Source organism: Vipera ursinii (genome assembly GCF_947247035.1).
Source record: "Vipera ursinii genome assembly, chromosome: 2".
In the NCBI taxonomy this organism is placed as follows: Eukaryota; Metazoa; Chordata; class Lepidosauria; order Squamata; family Viperidae; genus Vipera; species Vipera ursinii.
In genome coordinates, this window is record NC_139513.1 from 72216691 (window position 1) to 72230846 (window position 14156).

The window sequence follows — 14156 nt, forward strand, 5'->3', positions numbered from 1 at the left end:
GCGGGGGCTCCGGCTACCCTTGTAACGAAGCCAGTTTGGCTGGAAATGGGGGCCCATTGGGAGGTCCTCCGGTTTATAGTAGTCCCCTCCATGACTGAGGCCATTATCCTGGGACTAGAGTGGCTAGAGAAGTGTGACCTACGACCTGGTGGAAAGGGGGATACCGGAAGTTACGGATTGGGGTTGGCCCTAGACCGGCTGCTCATGAACAAGCAAAAAAGGGCGGGGAGAGAAACAGGGAGGCAGCTGTGGGGCAGGGGAGTGCAAGGGTGGAAGCCCCCTTCCCAGAGGTGTATACTGACCTCACTGAGGTGTTCAGTGAGCATGAGTGTGATGTGCTACCTCCTCACCAGCCAACTGACTGTGCAATCAACATCCTGCCAGGTTCCAAGCTGCCGAAACCCCGGATGTATGTGATGACGTCCAAAGAGATGGGGGAGCTGCGTCAGTACATTGACAAGAACTTGGCAAGGGGTCTCATCCAGCCGGCAGGGTCTCAGATTGTGGCTCCAATGCTCTTTAAGGAGAAAAAGGATGGATCCCTGTGCTTGTGTGTGGACTTCCTCATTAACTCTTGTTTTGTTGTCATTAAAGGCTTGTCAGACCATTCCGGATTTTTGCCAGCTTCCTTGACGTCTACCACTTTTTTTTTCTTCTGTGGGAACCAGGGGTTGGTAAGGACTCTGACACTGGAACTGTATAGAAAGCTCTGGCAAGGAATATAAGCAAATTTATCATCTGAACCATCATTTACATGGAGAGTGTATTAAGGATTCCAGTTGCTGCTTTGACTCAGGCAATGGTATGTCTTGGGCTGGCCAGGTCGTATGTCTAAATAGAAGCAGTAGGAATGACGACTAATATACCTTGAACCAACTCCCAGAATTCCTGAATAGGATGATGACCAATGGATGAGAGATTGTGGGGAATGAAGCTCAGCTCATCTAAAGAGACCAGGTTGGGTTCTAAACTGAGTTTCAACCAACTTCAAAGTTGCAGTTTAAAATGACCAGTCAGAAGCTAGCCTAAATAATCAAAAACCGACACTACCAAAATGACCAACAAGGATCAGGCACAACAAAGAACCAACAAGAGACCAGCCCTCACCAACCAGCATTAATCAAAAACCAGATTGGCTAAAGACCAAACAGCAGTCAAGATACCTGACTATAATGACAGGAGCCCAGTTAGTCCCAGTTCAGTTGCCTGAGGCCTGCAGAGCAGATCACCTTACCTCTGAAGATACCATCCACAACTGCTGGCAAAACATCAGGAAATCTGTTGTCTGGATCATGGTCACTAAATCTAAAGACCAACACTGCCCAACAAATACCTGTCATGAAAGCCTACATCAGCATATTGCCAATTAAACTTTTTTAGTCTGATATGGAGATATTATGGCTGAGCCTAGTGCCTTTTCACCAAAGTAGGTGTTCTAATGCAGATCTGCAGACCCTCCTCTATCATGGAGCACATATGTCCAATTATCCTAAAATTATACCTGTCCTAAGGATTCCTTCAATGAAGAAGAGGCAAAACTACGTAATTGAGTCTAAGATGTGCCCGTGAGCTTGTAACTTCTGAACTGTGAGATGTAAATGTAAAGCTGTGGTGAATTTATCTAGCCTCCCCCAACTCATAATGAAAAAAGTTGTTTGAAAATATAGGTTATGAAGCATTGTGCCCTGTTTGAAACAGAATCTTTTCAAGATCAAAGGTCTTGAGTTATCATGACAGTGGCAATAAGGAATGTCTCAAACTTCACTACACACACACACTCACTCACACACACACACACACACAAGTACTTACACCAAGTCCATCATTGCTTCAACATGCAATGCCTTTGGCTTTTTTGCTTAATCTTGACTTTGCCACGACACATACATCTATCTGTATTCTTGGATCTCACTGGTGTTTCACTCTGGATGGTCTATAGATACCCCTTCCTAATATTACTTTTTTTTTACTTCCTTCCTCAGCCTTAGTGATTTTAGATCCTTTACAACTTTGCAGTTACTTCTGCTGTGATCTTAATGCCAGCTTCAGCCATGAAAGTGGCAGAATAATTCCTCTCCTTTGCAGGGAAACTTTTATGTTTGGCACTAAGTGAAGTCTCTTGAAAACACATGGACAATCATGCAACTTACAGCAAGCATGACTGACAGGTAGTTACCTCCTGAAATGGAGAGAGATTTAATCTTTTCACAACTGAGACACCAGACTAAGACAATGAAAAATTATCTCTTGATTAATGCTACTAGAGACTTCAGATGCTTTTCAGTACTCTAAAGGTCTGGAATATCAAATTAGGGTCAATAAAATTTTTCCTTGGCATTATTTTAACTAAGAATGTAGCTTGCATCAGTCATGACATCTGGCAGCTGAACAAGGCATGGTCAGAACTACCATAAACTTAACAATGATGTAGCATCATCAGTACCAATGCATTCATTTCTAAAATGCTACAGAAATGACTTCATGGAACTATTGATCTACTGCTTTATAGCCCTCAAGTGGTTTCTAACTCTGCATGTTGCTTGTGCCCATGTTTTGACCAAAATAGCCCTGTCTTGCATCAATTAGGGATCAATTCCCAAAAGCAAAATTTCCCATAGGATGAATATTAAGAAAAAAATACCGTTCTTGGCAGCTCTTGATATATTTGCATTTGTATGCTTTCTGAACTCTTCTTTGCTTTTTTCTTCTCCTGCCCACTTTATTAGAACTCAGTTGGCTGGAAATAAATCTAAGAACACATTCAGAGAGCATATCCATTGGACCAGAAAACATACAAAATACAATTGTGGCCTGTGTGTTGAAGTGACCCAGTTTCACCCAAAGAAAAATCCCTCCTAGAGCAAGAAGAGAAAACTTGTATGTTCCCATTAAAAGGTGCTAATTCAACAGCATTTTCAGAATAGATGCATACAAGTGAATTTGAGAGGGAAGAAAGTGGCCTTTAAAAAAGGAGCCATGTCTACAAATCATTCAAGATTGTCTGAGAACAAATTCCAGCAAGGCCAATCAACTAAGAGCAAACGGCAGACATAGGAAAGCAAGTGCATTTTTAGACAAACAGAGGAGATTGGTAAACTATGGCCTATGTTGTTCCCAAGTTAATTATTGTGGCTTACTAATCCCTGCTCTAAGCTTGCAAATACTTAAGGCACCTTTGTAAAACTTTAATTAATCATACTGGGTAAAGGTTTCTATTAAATCTACATGTCTGTTAAATCCAAATGTGTGCCCTTTTCATCACTTGACATTATTTGTGCAATTGGAGAATTGATATAAATGGTTGCATTTGTAGGGGGGGGGAACCTGAATGGTCATTAGTCTCTTAAATGGAGGTTAATTCTGAATTGATTTTTTTATGTATCCAGTCTGAGATCTGTTCAACAGATTTGACTCTATTTGACCTCCCCATAAATAAATTTTGGTCCACTCACTTTTGGAGTGCTGCATTTGACAACCCTTGAATTGATGGAAATTGTACGGTTCTGGTGTCCTTTGGTCTCAGTAGTCACCTATTTCATCTACCTGGTCCTTGCTTAAGCAGGGATAGTCCTTCTGCATACAAAGCTTCTGTCCTCACACCGATCTATGGACATTTCTCCAAATGACTTTTGGAGGGTGCAAATGAGCGAGTTCCATCATAAAGGATTATATAGATCTGGTATTAGATAACATGGCTCTCAACTAGTAGAAAGTTCACAGTCAGTAGAAAGCAATGGTGTAAACAAATGTTGATTGATCAATTCATCTTTCCTTGATCAGTGACCCTTTCTATAGTTCTTCAAAAAGTTCATATGGTAAACTAATATAATTGATCATAGCCATAGCAGTAGGCAGTAGGCCCTCTCAATTCCTGGCAAATAGATGGGGAAGAAATGGAGGTAGTGACAGATTTTATTTTCCTGGGCTCCAAGATCACTGCAGATGGGTACTGCAGCCAAGAAATTAAAAGACGCTTGCTCCTGGGGAGGAAAGCCATGGCAAATCTAGACAGCACACTAAAAAGCAGACACATCACTCTGCCAACAAAAGTGCGTATAGTCAAGGCTATGGTCTTCCCAGTTGCAATGTATGGCTGTGAAAGTTGGACCGTAAGAAAGGCTGAGTGCCAAAGAATTGAGGCCTTTGAACTATGGTGCTGGAGAAGACTCCTGCAAGTCCCTTGGACTGCAAGGCAATCAAACCGGTCAGTCCTAGAGGAGATCAACCCTGACTACTCTTTAGAAGGCCAGATCCTGAAGTTGAAACTCAAATACTTTGGCCACCTAATGAGAAGGAAGAACTCACTGGAGAAGAGCTTAAAGATCTTGATCTTGATCTCTTGATCTCTGTTGTTTCATCTTCCTTGTTCCCCCATCCCTTCAATTCAGTGTCTTTGAAAATGATAAATCTCAACCACCAATAAAGCTGGACTTTGTGAGGATGATCTGTATGAGAAGAGATGGATGACACTGTTTTCTAGCTAAAAGAGTTTGGGGGGAAATAACTGGAAGGAGCAATGGCTCACAAAACTACATAGGTTTTGTTTACAACGTGCCCCAGTTTCAGCCCCTGATACCAATACATAATTTATTTGTTTTTTAAAAAAATTAATCAAATTTATATAGCTGCCCATCTCACAAAAAACAACTCAGCATACAACAAATAGAACAATGTATATGATAACAACAGATACAAAGATATAAAAACCCATGTTAAAAATAAATATTTTAAAAATAAATATACAAACCCCAGGTAAAAGAGAGAAGAAGGGCCATTTCAGCAATGGAGCCATCAACTCTTGTCTCTGGTTCCCTGGGAGACCCAGGTCTGTTAACATCACCAATCCTTGAGGGACTATTGGGATATTAAAGACATGAGCTAGTCTAATCTCAGGAGGAAGAATGTTCCTTTAAGTATGCACCACAGCAGAGAAAGCATGCCTCTTGGGGCCCATCAGATGTAGGTCCCTAGTGGGTGACACACGCAGTATACTTTCCATGCTAGATCTAATAGCATGGGCTAGGCTGATCTAATCAGGAAGAGATGACCCAGTCCCATGATATGGAGGGTTTTATAGGTAATTCTCAACTTGCACCCAATTGCTTAATGACTGTTTGAAATTACAATGGACTTCAAAAAAGGCTATTTTCAACCCCTCCTCAAAGTTGTGACTGCCGCACTCCATCCTCCACCATCAAGTGACTGCATTTTGGACGTTTGGCCATTGGTGTCATGGTTCCAATAGATAGAACCGAATAAATCAGAACTCCGAGGCTTGCATCTTCCTCAAAGAACATGTTTATTGGATACAAAATATCGGCACCATCAAAAATGAAACCAAGTCTGAAATTCCCTCCAAAGAGTTACACTATTACAAAGTAAAAGTTCCAACCTCAGGGCTATGCAATGACTACGTTACCCAACAGAATAGTTTCACAGGCTTTCTAACAAAACATCCAACCCTATTCTCCCCAGTGAGTGAGTGACCTTGGTTCCCACAAGACACAATATTGTTTAGACTAGCAGAGATACTCCGTTCTCCCTCCCTTTCATGTGTGGCAACCTAGAATGAGCAAGATGGCTGCAGCCAGGTTCGTTGTAGAGTTAACAATTGGCTTGCATTTGTTACCAGCTGTAGTAACCCACAGCCACAAAATCATGATTTGCAACTTACTTACTTATTAGATTTGTGTGCTGCCCATCTCATCTAGAGGCAACTCTAGAAACTAGCAAAAAAAAACCTGTTCCAAAGAATGGATTTGCTTAATAACCACATGATTCACTTAAAGACCACATGATTCGCTTAATCACGATATTTTCCTTTATGACCATTGTAAAACCAGTGATGAAGTCAAGCCTGGGCATCTGGTGACTAGACTTGTAACTTTAACAACTTATGACCAAAATTTCATGCTCCATTGTGATTGTAAGTCAAGGAATACCTGTAAAAGTTAAAACCAACCTTGTCAAAAAAAATTGGAAAGACTCTGACCAGCCTCTGTTCATCGTACCAAAATAGATGGGCCAAATGACTTAACCTTATCTTAGAGGATTTCTTCTGTTCTATTCCTAAGTTACATATCTGATGTTCATTATAATGAATATTGTTTGATGGGTTTCAGTATATTTATTGTAACAATAATATTTGTCCTTGTTTTTTAATATAAAATTCCAGTTATTTAGAATTTAGAGTATAACATATTTTTCATGCAGCATAACTTCTAAACCTTGGGATTTAAAATACTGTAATTACACCAGGAGATTTCAAACATTACCTTTAGTGCATTATTTTCTACCCTTTTACAAGTAGGAAAGTGCTTCACCTAAAGGTACAAATGACATTTCTCCCAGTGTAATATGCAATAGTTCATAACCATCGAGGGTGTTGAATGATCCTCTTCTTATGTATCTTGGGCTGGTGGGTTGTTTTATCGGTAGTTGGGAGGTATATTGTGTAAATTTTTTTATGATGTTGTTGTGTACACTACCCAGAGACCTGCAATGAGGATACTATAAAAGAATTATGCTAAAAATAAATATTTTCTTTTCTGGTTCAGTTCAGGTTCAGCAGGCATGGTAAAATTATTATAGCAGAGGCTTGGCTTAAATGTGAGTGAACAATGAACTTCCATTCCAGAATTACTTTCCATTTGATTTCGTTTGCTGGAGGAAAGAGGGATAAAGATGTGCTTTGTGATTGGCAGGTTTTTTTAAAAAACAAAAAAGAAAAACAAAGGAAATATTCCTATTGCAGTGTCATTTCTCCTCCTAATGCCCTACCCAAGCATCAGGGCAGCTTCTGCAAATGAACTGACATGTTAAGAATAAAGCAGAGGATGATAAGCATTATAGAAGTTGGAAAATTGCCCCAATGCACATATACCCACTGAACAGAGGTGACTTTTTATATGTGCTGAATTCCCCTGAGTTGCATATTATGAATTTCTCCCAGAATTCCACTTGTCATAACCTGAAGAAAGATCACACAGACTAATTTCTATAAAGGGCACCTTATGCATTAGAACGCCTTTTTTGTATGGCAGCTATTGCAATAAATCAATATAAATTGACCCTCATATTGGTTGCCACTTGCTTAGGAAGCATGGGAGATCTAGCTCTCAGTGCCATCTGCACTTTCAAACCATTCTCTGCTCAGCATATATCTCAAGTTCGTTTAATTTCTTCCTGAAACCATAATGATGGGAGCGCTCTCTCATCACACATATTAGCAACCTAGTCCAGTTTCCATTTGATGGGAATCAGCCATGGCCAGCTCGTCACAATCAAGTTGTTGCAACCAACTCACCGAAGCCAACTCCCCATGGGACAAGAGTTACAATAATGTCAAAGAAATGGTGGAATAGAATAATTAAAGAAATGATGCCAAAGGAGGGAGAAAATTTTATTTATTCCCATTTATATCCTGCCCTTCTCCGAAGACTCAGGGCGGCTTACAATCTAAGCACAAATCAAATGACAAAAATTTAAATATTTTTAAAATTCTTTTTAAATAATTAAACTGGAGTGTTGAATTGTCCCGCAGTGAGTTGTCCTGTGGTGAAGTTGTCCCACAGTGAGTTGGCTATGGTGAGTTGGCCATGGCAAGTTGACCATGGCAGGTTGGCTGTGGTGGGTTGGTTGCAACGAGTTGTCCCATTCTGATCAGGCTATTGTCATACCATTACACAGAAATAAAGAAAACAAATAGGATCCTACAACATATATGCCTATTAGTTTACTAAACATGATTTAAATGAACTCTATATCAGATTTTTAAATCTAAAATCAGTGGATTGGGTACAAAATAAATATACTGTTGTTGAAGGATAGGTACAGAGGGGAATGAACAACATTAGATCATTATTTCATTCTGCATTATTCTGCACCCCAAGGTTTTCTTTTTGCAACTTTTGTTGATTTTAAATCTGCTTTTAACCTAATACCAAGAGAGAAACTGTGGGAGGACTCTGAGACATTCTACTACAAGTTAACAATAAACTACTAGAAAACAAAAATTTTGCTTTTTGTCCAATGTTCTCATACAAATCAAAAATGGCAAATATGAGGGACTCAAACTGAGCAGGTGTGCATCAACAAATACCTTGAAGTGTCGTTCCATGCTTCCCTATTCTGGAATACTTTTTTTAACCACGGGAGTGTTACATAGAGTACATATCTCTACAGGTATCATAACATTTTGCCTATTATATCCCTGCATTTATATCCTTGCAAGCTATGACTTCTTTATAGCTATCAAATCATATAGCAAATCTGTTCTGCAAAGTTTCATATTGTTGAAATATTCAAAATAAGCTGCTTCCAAAAATGCTATCTTATAAGTAGAGACAACGTGTTGGATGCTAGAGCATGATTTATTTCTATTACCTTTTGATTAAAGGTAATCCTACTTTCCATATGTCTGATCCCACTAGTATTTAGAGGTCATTTTATTTCATCATCGATTTGAAAAGCCATGGATAAAATTAATTTAGTCAGCTTCTTTATGAGAGGTGTGGGGTCATTCTGTTTTGATAATGCTAGAACTGCCCTCAAAAGATGAAGATATGTAGATTTTCAAACAAATTAAACGAGTCCAACTCCATTATTTATTAGATTCTCCCATACGTCATGATTCTGAAATTTCATAAGATCCTCACTTTAGCCAGGTTGGATGCACTGCCCTTAGCAATCCTTTTGGGGTGTTTTAAAAGAACTTCCATGCCTCTTCAATTATGTTCATGTGATGATGGTTCAATAGAAACTCTAAGCCATACGCTACTATGCTATGTCCTATATGAGAACACTAAACAGATCTTCATTTATACAATCTTGAAGCCATGTCCAGGCAGGGAGTATGATTTCTACTTACTGTTGTTTCTTTTGGACAAAGAGTCAATAATGTGCTCCCTGGTTGTCAGGTTTTAAACCACCATCTATACTATAAATTCCACCATTAATTAACTGTGGAATTCTTGATTTAGCACTGATGATATTATCTAGTTGAATTATGAAACATCTACAAACAAAAGACCAGACTCAGAGAGCACCAAGGATTTCACTATTCAGCCCTGAGCTACAGATATTCTCTTCTGTCGGAACCACATATGGTCATCAAAGGCTTCAGAAAGCCTGCAAAAGGGAGAAAAATGCGTGTATGTAACCTAACCTCCACTAAGAAGCATCTGCTCTTTCTGCATGAATGCCTACAACACCCTGTCCTGCCTGCCAGTCTCAGATACAAACCTCCAGTAAGCTGCACATCCAAGGCCAAAGGAGCTGATGAACTCCAGGATGCAGAGAGGCCCACACACAGCCAGTTAATCTTACCAGAATTCAACTGAATTTTTTTTGTTCCCCATACAGGCTCCCACAGGCCTCCAGGCAGCACCAAAGAGCATCCAGGCAGCACCAAAGAGCATCCACGGCATCGCTCACTTCACCCAGATGGAGTTATATAACTGGGCATCATCTGCATACCGATGATATCTCGTCCCATGGTGATGGATGATCTCACCCAGTGTTTTCATGTAGATGTTAAAACGGAGGGAAGAAAATATTGAGCCTTGAGGCACCCCACAATGCAGGGGCTGTGAGGTGGACCTCTCGCTCCCTACCAACACTGATTGTGACCAGTCTTAAAATGAAGGAGTTATACCAGCACAAAACTATCCCACTCCCCATCCCCCAACTGCATGTCAGTCCTAAAGAATACCACGGTCGATGATATTGAAAGCTGCCAAAATATACAAACATATATAACCCCATGTGAGTTACTTTGCAGTTTTTTCTCATTCTTTTGCTTTGCAAACAGCCTTTGAAAGCCATACATGAAACTTGGATTATCTCAGAGAATGGTGTGCCCCATGTAGAGGTGTTTGAACACTTCCCAATATAGATACCTTCTCATTCTGTGAATTCATTTTGTTCTCGCTTGCCTTAAACAAACTGTGACTGAACTGAGATCTCTTGGCTTAAAGATGAAGGTGGGGTGGGATTAGAGAATGAAAAATCAGTCACATGCATGAACAGAAATGACATTTTAAGATCACACATCCTAATAGTGCTAGCACATTTGCCCAACCAGAGAAAAAGAGACAAACGCCTTGGCATCTCAAACCAGTCAAAGCTGAGAACACAATTCACACACAGGTAATCAGGGTTCCTAAGAATCTAAATGTTTTCCCCTGAATAAACAAGAACTAGGACAGATGCCAAGGAAATGTGGCTGGCCGTCAGAGATACCAGGGGCAAAGATACAACTATGAAAGTCTTTCTGGATCTTTCTTTCCAATCTCAGTCCTGTGATCAAAAAGACAGGAGCAAAACACCACATAAAATTGCTCCACCTAAAATGAGTCACATCCTGGTTAACAATATCCTGCTGCATATTCTTATGTTCATATGGCTCTTATTTTAAACAAAGAACCTAATTTCAGAACGTTGCAAGTCCAAAGCATAGCACAGACACAGATATGAACATAAAACCCTATTGAGTTTTTCCACTGTAATGATGAGCACTTAACAGGCTCCCAAGCTCACAGAGTAGGTACTGCCCTTCAGTAACATAAAGAATTAAAAAAAACTATTTCAAAGAATAACTTTTATTTTTAAATATCTCAGCATAACAGATTGTGTCCTTCAATTGGATTTCTTGATAGAATTGTGAATTGATGAAACACTATTCTCTAGGACTGAAGACTATAAGTTAGCATCAGAGTGCTTGTGGAAACCTTTTTCTTAAGCATCCTGTCCCATTTAACATTTTATATTTTTTTTTAATGACTATAAAAATTGCAACATTTTGACATCCTGCAAGGCAAGGCTCCAATTTTCAACAATATGTCTATCACTCAGGATCCCTTTCATACAAACTAACCTCATAAGCCTAAGGAATATCTTCATCTCGGTATATTGAATGTACATAGACCCCCTTAGTCCAAAAATGGCAAGTAGCAAAGATAAGAGATTATGAGAAATAACTATAGAATAAGTTGTTGTGCAGTGACTGAGGTTTTAGGATTTTGCAAGAGCCCTCACATCAGGCCCCTAAAATTCTAACTATGCCTACCTAGCCAAAAAGATTGCAGAATATGCTCTAGGGCCTAGGCACTTCAGAGAACAAAACAGCTCAAGACAAACAGCTTGGTAAAATGCAAAACAAATGTGAATGTCATGGTTCCAATAGATGAAACCAATTAAAAGAACTTCAAGGCAAAGATTTCTTCCTTAAAGAACATGTTATTCAGGAAACAAAGTATCAGCACTTACATAGTTGAACCTGACGGAAGTTCCCTCCCCCAGATACAAAGTAACAAGTTGTAATTCCCACCCCAGAAAGGCTGTCATAAATCACATTCACCAATTATTCTGAAACGCAGGCTCTCCTCCCAACTTCTCAACCTGCCAAAACTTTATCTAACATTGGCCTTGAGTTCACACACAGCTGCAATTATTATGGCTAACTGAAAACGCTCGAGCATTCCCCTCCCCCCTCCTCCTCCCTTCTACATCTAAATATCTCAAACAGCAGGAAAAGCACAGGAAAAGCAAAATTTAAAATGGTTGCAGTTTCTTAATTGTCTCAACGTGACAAATACCTGGACAATCTCACGTTTTTAGAACGTAGGAACATAAAAAGAGCCCTACTAAGTCAGGTCACGTTGGTTTGACATTCCATGTCATATGAGGTCTAGTAGAAACATTCTGGAAGCTGATAAGCAGGATATAAGGACAATAATTCTCTTCCACTCTTGCTCACTGTCACCAGGATTATTAAGGCAACCTGCTTTGCAGAAAATCAGTACCTTGGACAGCTCCGTCTGAATACAAATTGAACTTCTCCATATAATAGTTACACTACTTATACTTCATACCTCAATTTATCCGCAACACCCACACCATATCCTGAACATTGCTTAAAATGTCTTAATTCCAATCAGCTACTGATCAAAGCTTAGCATGTAAAAATGCAGTAAAGGACAAGTATAAAATAAGAATTGGTCTAGAGCAGGGGTGGGGAACCTTGGCTCTTTTATGACTTGTGGACTTCAGCTCCCAGAATTCCCAGGCCAGGATGGGTCAGGAATTCTGGGAGTTGAAGTCCACAAGTCATAAAAGAGCCAAGGTTCCCCACCTCTGGTCTACAGCTTGTACTGAAGAAATTTGTTTTAACATCATCTGGATGGGATAATCTGGTCCCTGAACCTGATTTTCTTCCCTGACTTTATAACTGGGAGGTGAGTGGGATAGAGAGAGAGAGAGAGAGGAGTGGGAGAGAGAGAGACTTTATTTTGGTCAGTGAGCTGTTTAAAACAAGATATAAAACAAGATACAAAAAAATCCAACCATGGAAGTCTAACACACTTAGATATAAATAAAATAATGAAACACTGCACTCTATTGAATCTATGTCAAGGAAATAGGGAAGAGTAACTGACTACTAATGCACACTTAGGTTGCTCTTACCACTGATTCTGATTTTATTCCCCATTCAGATCCTCTTTTCTTAGCCATTGAGGTTGAAATGCCCCTAAATGTCTCTTTGATCAATTGCTGATGTTTGATCCTCATCAGGTTCTGATCAATATTCCTGATGATTATAAAATATTGGCATAATGAATTCAACTACTCCACATTAAAAACACATGAGTGTTTATTTCCTGTCCTCCTTTCCTGTCTCTTCTCCCTGGGCTTGAATAAGCTATTCAGGTTATTATCTTTGGGTTTATTCTTAGACAGCTGGAATAAGCTGCATTTGTCATTAATACTAGATGAGTACAGAGAATCAAGTGTAGCTTCTCTGACAATCCAAGAAGATTAAGCTGACAAAGGCAGATTAGGCACATGGATGTATTTTTTAAAAAAAATCCCTAAGTCTGATCAGAAGAGAAAGAAAGCTAAGGAGACTCCTTGAACCAAGACCCAGTTCACAGTGAAATCATGTTTGTTCTTCAAGGTGTCGGGTACAGAAGACCTGTGGGATAATTTTTCATCCCTCTCCTTTAGGGGAATAAAATGTGACGACATGAATGTCGTCATGCCAAAGCTTTACAATTCAAAACATAACTCAGAAACAAACCCATGGCTTCGGATTCTAAAAAATTTTCTTGTAGATACCATTTACTAGAGGAATCAAGAGGGAACTCTGCTGGGGGCACAAAGAGGAGGGATAGGATGCAAAATGTTTGGATGGATTCCTGTCACTGTGCCAAAAAAACCCTCATATTCTAAACTATAAATCACCCTGCAGAATTAAGGTTCATACAAAGGGATTCAAATTCACAGAGCTAGACGCGGAAAGTGAGGATTAATCCGAGCAAACCTGAAGTCATCTAGAACAATCTGGATGCTATATCCTTTAACTGAACTTGGTGATATGGACAGTCATGGCATCAGTTAAATTATTTTTTATTCATTATTTATTTATTTGTATGCTGCCTTTATTATTTTACAAATAACTCAAAGCAGCAAACATATCCAACATATCTTCCTCCTCCTGTTTTCCCCACAACCACCATCCTATGGAGTGAATTGGACTGAAAGAGAGTGACTGGCACAAAGTCACCCTGCTGGCTTTTATGGCAAAGGTGAGACTAGAGCTCATGGTATCCTACTTTCTAGCCTGATACCCTAAGCACCAGACCAAAGCGGCTCTCTAATTATACTTTATTTAATATATTCCTATATCCCTTCCTAAGGGACGCGGTGGCTCAGTGGGTTAGGACGCTGAGCTTGTCGATCAGAAGGTCGGCAGTTTGGCGGGTCGAATCCCGAGTGCCGCGTAACAGAGTGAGCGCCTGTTACTCGTCCCAGCTTCTGCCAACCTAGCAGTTCGAAAGCACGTAAAAATGCAAGTAGAAAAATAGGGACCACTCCAGTGGGAAGGTAACAGCGTTCCGTGCGCCTTTGGTGTCTAGTCATGCCAGCCACATGACCACGGAGATGTCCTCGGACAAGCGCTGGCTCTTCGGCTTTGAAACGGAGATGAGCCCCTAGAGTCGGAAATGACTAGCACGCATGTGCGGGGGAACCTTTACCTTTACCTTACTATATCCCTTCCTAAGTGCAATAAAGCAATAAAAATAGCAGTAAAATACTTAAGAAACAATATATTATTTAAATATAAAACAATAGCCAATTAAAAATATATTCACTGT